Here is a 7296-nt window from a genome sequence, read left to right on the forward strand (position 1 = left end):
CAGAATTTTACTTGGTGGGAAACAGCAAAATAACTCCAAGTCCTGTTCTTGAAAGAGTGTGCTTGGATCTCTCCTGAATGAAACCTCTTTTAATGATTTATCTTGTTTTGAATTGGTTAGACATAACTAAACAATTGGAGACACTGAACAGGAGATTTTAAATTCAGCACCAAGCCTAGGCTTTGTACTCCTAAAATAGACCTTAAAGCAATCTTCGGTCTATTTTGAACTATAACATCTGTCTGTAGCCTCCAGAAGCTTTCCAGTTGCCAGGCCTTGCTGGAACAGCCACACTCTGACCAGCAGCCCAGCAGATGCAGGACTGTGTATTTTGGAGCACTTCTCCAGGAGGCAGATCAGTGACAGCCACTTTCTTACAGAAGCTGTAAACTAACAGGTGATTAAGAATATTTACAAATAAATGTAGGTCAGTGACAAATGCTAGAGAACAAAGGGGCAAAGTGTGGATATTTGACATGTGGTGGAAACATGGTGGGTGGTGATAAATGGGTGTCCATCACTGTGATTGAGATGTTGGCACCTTCAGTTGCACTTGGCACTACATGTGAGTGTTGCAGAACATTCTTAATGAAAGCCAGTAAACATTTTACTACCCTGTCAGGGATCTGGAGTTCACTGATGCTGCGGGAAACTTGTTTTGCATATTCAGGAATAGGTCACTGGGACACGATTACCCTCCTCTTCTGAAAAGCAAGGTGTGATCAACAATTCAGCATGCAGCTGAATTCAGCAGCAGCAGGGTTGTGAAAACAATCAGAAATAGCTGATGCAAGACCAGCTGTTAATAGCCCAGAAATAAAGTGTCTGACATCTCAGTCCTTTGGGAGTGAAGAATTAGGTGCTGTGTCCCTGTGGGAAGCTCCTGATGCTGCCGAGGAGCTCCTCACAGGTCTGTGACCCTGGAGAGTTCCAGCCTTACAACAATGATATGTAGGACCCTTGGAAGTCCTGCAGCTGTTTCTGCCCATTCTGAGTGTTAAAAAGGTCACTTTTGTAGGATATTGTATACTTGGGAACCTTTCTGCAGATGCATTAAAAAGGCTTTTAGGGATGGATTTATTTCCTGTCAGGTATGAAATGTATGAAAGCTAAGAATTTAGGATGACATTAGATAATCTTTGAAATAAAGCAATGTTTGATCTTAATTGTATCTCCTTGATAAGAAACACAATGGATGACCAGTTTTGATAACTGGGTCTAGAAACTTCAAGGATTGTTCTTCTTTTTTTTTTTTTAATAGACTAGATGAACAGTTTTATCTTGAAAGCCAAAATGGCCAAAGTAACATTTTACTGAGAATATCTGTAGTATAATAAGTTCCATACACACAGTGTAAGATACACTGAGGGTAGCTGATGCTGCCTTTTCAGTTTCTTCTGATGAGGATAAGAATGTTAGCTGTTGTTTCAGTTTGGTGGGGATTTTGTGGTTTGGTTTGTTGGGTTTTTTAATATCTTATATATATATATATATATATATATATATAATCACCAACTTTGTATTTTAATTATTTAATGTTATTATTTATTCCCATATATTCTATTTCTAACACTCCCTCAGGATTCATGTTAGTATCTAGCTCATTGTGTCATCCTGCTTATTATAAGACTGTCATATCTTTGTAAAACTTCCCCATTAAAATTGTTATTTAAAATGAATAAAAGAAAGGGAGGACCTCAGTTAACTCTTTGAGGGCTCCTCAGCAGAGACTACCAGAGTCTGCAGATTTTTTAAAACATTCATTTTAGATGCTGTTTTGCAACTTCCCATACTCTGAGTTCCTCTTCATACTCATGTGATGCAAACTATCAATGAACTTCTTTCCAAAAATAGACCAGAGCTATTTATGTGATGATTCTCTCTTTCTATATCTATTAATACTTTTAGCCCATTTCGTTGTAATGGATTATGCCATGATACTTTTATTTTTGGTCTCTGCAGGGACACAAGTTCTATCTCTAACCCCAGAAGCTGTACCAGGGAATTTACAAACCAATTAAAGTGATGTAAGGGAAAGTTACCCCCCAGTGGTTATGTAAAGCTAAATCAAAATTCTATGAAAAATTATTACAGGCATTTAAAACATAGCACATTTTTCTGGGATTTCTTGACCCATGCACTCAGCCACACTGGTGCCTGTCTCTGTTCCTTTCTAATTATTCTTCTCTTGGATTTGCAGGCTATCACTTCTTCCAAAGGGATAAAAGATATATGAGGGCTGAATTCCCATCTTTGCAAAGGAAATAAAATTTGCAATTAAAAGTCACTGTAAAGAACAGAAAACCGTGGAAACTAGCAGTCAGTGCAATGAGAGTCTTAATGTTTTCTTCATTAATAACAAAAAAGTTTTTTTACTATCTGCAAAATTGCTTATGGAATGTAGTATGTAATGAATTTATCCTCAAATCTTACACTGGGCTACAGTTTAGCTGTTTTTTACAATAAGATTTGGTGTAGCAGCAGCACTGAGGCTTCCCATCCACAGTAAACAACATTTTTATCTGCCTTGATCAGACCAGCTGCTCACTTTCAGGATTTCACAGGTATCTAAGCAGGCAATTAGATCCAGATTTGAGGCTGATACTATAATGGAAATAAGGTTTTCTTTTAAAATTGGATCATATTGCTCATAAAATGCAGAGACACTTCATGTTCAAACATATGCCATCTGTGCAGGGTGTGTCACAGCCTTTTCATAAAACCAGGAGGTTTTACGGCATCTGTGATTCATCTAAAAGTAAATTAAAGTTTTAGAATGGAAAGATGAGCACATTCCTGTGGGCTGAGGAGACTTGATTTTAGGACAGTCAAAGCAATTGCTTCTGGATCTGGGTTATGAGGACCTGAGCAAGACTGAGTTAGGTAACTGTCCTGGTTAATAAGAGTTAATAATATTCAGATGGCCCAAATCCTCCCTAAGTCCAGGCCAACATACAAGGGCCAAAGAGGGGTGCAATGGAGCCAGATATCCATTAGGAAAATGGGGGGAGGCAGGATTCAAAGTGTCCAGATATCATCTCTGTCATGTGAGTCAAAGAGAGGGGTCACATTTCCCTCTGCCCCTGGCTCCAACACTTTCTTCCAGCCATCTCCAAGTTTCCCTCTGTGCTGGAATGTGAGAGAGCCTTGCTTTGGGTTTTTGGCTGAGTCAAAGTTGCTGTTGCTTATAACACAGCAGAAAGGTTTGTTTAGGTTGTCTTCAAGGAAAAGGTAAAACATCAGTCCTCTTGCATGTAATTCTAGGAATAGCCCCCTAATGGGAAAGTAGAAGTATCTGGTTCAGCAAGGTTGCATGGACAGAAATAATGCTGTTACAAGGAGGAAATTAAGATAAAGTCTCCAGCTTCAGCAAGTTTGGCTCAAAAATAATTTTGCTCAAGTAATTGAGGTTCATTTATTTCAAAATCTTCTCAGCTATCCAGCTTGGACCTCTCTTACTAGCTTGTTTGATGTGTAATTTATAAATAATTTACTCTCTTGGAGACAGAAATACATAAAATTCATAATATAGTGGTTTAGAAGGGGAGATAGGAGTATTCTTTCTTTACATTTATATCACTCCTACAATTGGCAGGTTGTGGAGATGGTGCTAAGCAGAGTTCTGCATGCCACTTGGCACCTGAATTTCACCTCCCTCCAAGCATTTTCCTGATATTAAATGAAAAATTTGATCAACATTGAAGAGGCTTTTTAATTCAAAAATAAGGAAAAACCTCTCTTTGTACTGCTTGTATGTTTTCAGACACAAGTCTGGAGTGAGTCCAAAATCCCTTTTCCACAAGTAGCTTCATATCAATCAGACTTAAGATGCTGAGTATCAGAGGTACCTTTGTAAATGTTACCCTGCTTTTCCATCAGAAATTGTAGCATAATTAAACTTCCTGAAAGCATCTCTCTGGTTTGAGTATATGGACCAAATTATGCACTAATCTTCAAATCCATGCATTTTAAGATGAAAAGTGTTTAAAAATATTTCTTGATAAATGATGTAATGGGAGAGGGGAAGAGAACAGAGCACCCTGGGAGGCTCTCCTGATTCTTAACCTCAGGAGAATTTTTACTGGCCACCAGTTGAAGTCCTAAAATGCAAAAACAAGCAAGCATGAGGTGGTGAAAGCCACTTTTAAAGTCAGTGAACAACACTAATTTTTAAACCTTAGTATCTAATTAATTAGCAGTGCATAAGGAACAGCTGGTGCTCACAGTAAAGTGTGGGGGGGGGAGATTTTTGGAACAAGACTGTTTATTTACAGGCAAAAATACTAACTCTCTATCTGAAAAGATGACAGCTAATAATGGAAATACTTACTAATAATCATGAACATATATTCCATTCTGTTAATTTGATTTTTAATTGCAAAGCAGAATACGGCTTCCTTGCCAGAGGGTAGTGATATTCTCACTGCAGTTATTGTAACACTGTTTCTAGCAAGCAAATAAACATTACAGTTCTTCTGGTAAAAACCAAAGAGGATTTTAAAGCAGGGCTCATCTTCTCCTCTAAACTGATTACCCTGCTACGATCTCATCTCCATTAGACAGCAGAAAAGAGCAGGGTGGAAAGGATGGAGGATGTAATCAGGGACAGTCGTGATTCAGGAAACAGCAGAATGTTTATTTTTAAAGGCGCCTGTGTGACACACAAACCTGCATTGGGATCATGCCTCTCCTTAGGAGTACTCCTCTCATCATCCTTAGTGGCTGTGTCTTATCATTCCCCTTAATCATTTGTCTCTCTCGGGTAATCCAGGATGCCTAATTATTTGCATATACATTTAGGTCAGGCAATGGCTTTCTGATGAAGAACCAGCAAAAAACACATTGTTGTGTTTTTAATTCAACCCTCATTCCACTGAGCACACACAGTAAAATCTTGCACTCCCCAGCAGAATACTAGAAAGATGTGTAGTTAAATGCTTAATCTTATTAGCAATGTGCTATAGGGAAGTCTGAACCTTCCTTTAAGCCCTGACAACTGTTTCGTGGAGCTCAGGGTTTTTCATAGTAAAATTAACCACGTTTCTACTCCCAGCACACTGTCCTGCTGTGTGCTGACAGGAGGGATCCCTGGGGGCACAGCAGTACCCAGTGCTTCCCCCAGCCCCATCTGGGACACCCACAGCATCCCCCAGCCCCATCTGGGACACCCACAGAATCCCCCAGCCCCATCTGGGACACCCACAGCATCTCCAGCCCCATCTGGGGCACCCACAGCATCTCCAGCCCCAGCTGGGACACCCACAGCATCTCCAGCCCCATCTGGGGTACCCACAGCATCTCCAGCCCCATCTGGGGTACCCACAGCATCCCCCAGCCCCATCTGGGACACCCACAGCATCTCCAGCCCCATCTGGGACACCCACAGCATCCCACAGCCACGCATGGAGTGTGTGGCAGGGTAGAAGGAGGCTGAGCCCATGACAAAAGAATGCTCCTTCTCTGACAAAAACCTCTGCACCCCTCACTCAGTTTTCTTCTATACCTGAGGCTGAAAGAAATGTAACTGCTTTGAAATGTTCCAATTACATCATGTAAAAGGGCAGCTTTAACTCCTGCGCAGGAAGATTTCGAATCATCACTCTATTGCTAAGAGAAGGCAGCAGAGAAGAGATTTCCACTGCATACCTGAGAAGGAAACAGGGCTTCTATTTTTTTTTTTTGCCCTGACTAGTAGCCTGTTGGTACCAGACAGCAAAGTGTTAACACTGACAGCTGTGGCTGTCCTCAGTAATTTATTGCTTTCAAAAGAGATAGGATGAGCAATTTTATAAATACAGGCACAGACTTGCCAGATGAATGGAAAAAGAAGTAAAAAGCAATGCTTCAAAAACAAGCAGTCAACCCAAAATAATACTCACACAGAGTTGGTCTGAGTGTCAGAGCAAAAGAAATGCCATTGCACCAGAGCAAAGGAGGCAGATCACAAAAATCCTACTCACCATGTTTTATCACTGAGCAGAAATCCTGTCTCCTAGCCTTGCTCCTGAAGCTGGTCTTTATCCAGAGGCTCCTGTGATGCTTTTCAGATTCTGAGGGGCTGGACCACTGCTGCTCTCCAGTATTACTCTCCACCCCCTGTCTTTTCCTCCTCCTTCTTCCTTCATCCCCACCCCCTCATTCCTCCAGCTCGTAGCTTTTTCGTACCTTACATAGATCCTAAGCTTCCACATGGAGCTCAATATAGGAAAGATGCTTATTTCAGCCATCTGCTTGATGCCATGGAAATGCCTCCTTTGCTTTAGGAATGAAAGCAAGGCAGTGAGCTCGGGAGTTTCTGAGCCAGCATTTTGGTTCCTCTCTGTATGACTGCTTGTTAAATAGGGAGGAATACATCCAAATTAATTTCATTTCTCACGTGTTGTTTTGTTTCAGACTAGGATTCAGGAACAGTGATCTGAGTGTGTTTTGGTTAGTGTGATGCTTCACTGGCAGTGTATGCAGGCTATTGGACTGTGCCACCCTTTGTAGAGCTTGATAAAAGCTGAAGTTAGAAGGGATTTCATGTGGAAGCGAAGTGGTGTGAGGGGAAAGAGTGACTATTTCAGCTGCCCAAGGCTGGAGTGCCTGGTGTTAGCCTCATACCTCCTTCAACAAACATCTTTACCAAATTCTCCTTTCAATCTAACTTCTACTTCAGTGTGCAGCAAAGGCAACATCTGATGTTACAACGTCTTTCTTTGTTATATAGATGAGTTTATTACCATCACAAACACCAGGGCTCTAATTTCACAGACGTGTAGAACTGGCATCCTTCCCTCAGCCCTCTCCTCTTGAAGGGCTCCCAATCTCATCATATCTTGATTGTCCCATTGATTCCTAAGTCCTTTACATCAGCCTCTCAAGGCCTCCTGCTTGTTGAAACACCTCTGCTGGGGGCATGATAGGAGCCTCTTAAAAGCCAGAGTGTATTCCATGAAGCAGTGGCTTAATCCACTTGAGGAGCTGTCCTGAGTTTAGAGCTGCACTCAGGATAAGGCAGCAGTTGTTGCAGACTGCTGTGTCTGCAGGGAAGCTGCCCTCCTGATGGAGGGGCTACTACACAGCTGCTCTGAGGCAGCAAACAGGCAGCTCTTGGATGGCTGAGACAGACAAATCCAATCCATTGGAGGCATTTAGAAAATCTCCAGCTATTCATGAACTGAGAATGAGCATTCCTTGCAACTGGAGCAGGTGCATCTGTCAGAGAGAAAATCTCTCCTGTCCCCACATCACAGCAGAAGGGAACAAAAGCCTGAACCTGCTACCTGTTCTCATCTTCCTTTTTGTTGTGTGCTT

The 7296-nt window shown here is 41.4% G+C and overlaps 1 protein-coding gene across 1 annotated transcript in view; it reads right to left on the reverse strand.

Moving 5' to 3' along the window:
- AMER3 (APC membrane recruitment protein 3) overlaps positions 1-6057 on the reverse strand; it is a 42646-nt gene extending 36589 nt beyond the window's left edge. Inside the window, exon 1 of the mRNA XM_005529613.3 lies at positions 5961-6057. The gene's annotated coding sequence lies outside the window, so the exon portion shown is untranslated. The remainder of the gene's footprint in view (positions 1-5960) is intronic.
- Between the last annotated feature and the right edge of the window lie 1239 nt (positions 6058-7296).

The sequence above is a fragment of the Pseudopodoces humilis genome, chromosome 11 (genome assembly GCF_049639895.1).
Source record: "Pseudopodoces humilis isolate 2021_Gansu_Grassland_sample_001 chromosome 11, ASM4963989v1, whole genome shotgun sequence".
In the NCBI taxonomy this organism is placed as follows: domain Eukaryota; kingdom Metazoa; phylum Chordata; class Aves; order Passeriformes; family Paridae; genus Pseudopodoces; species Pseudopodoces humilis.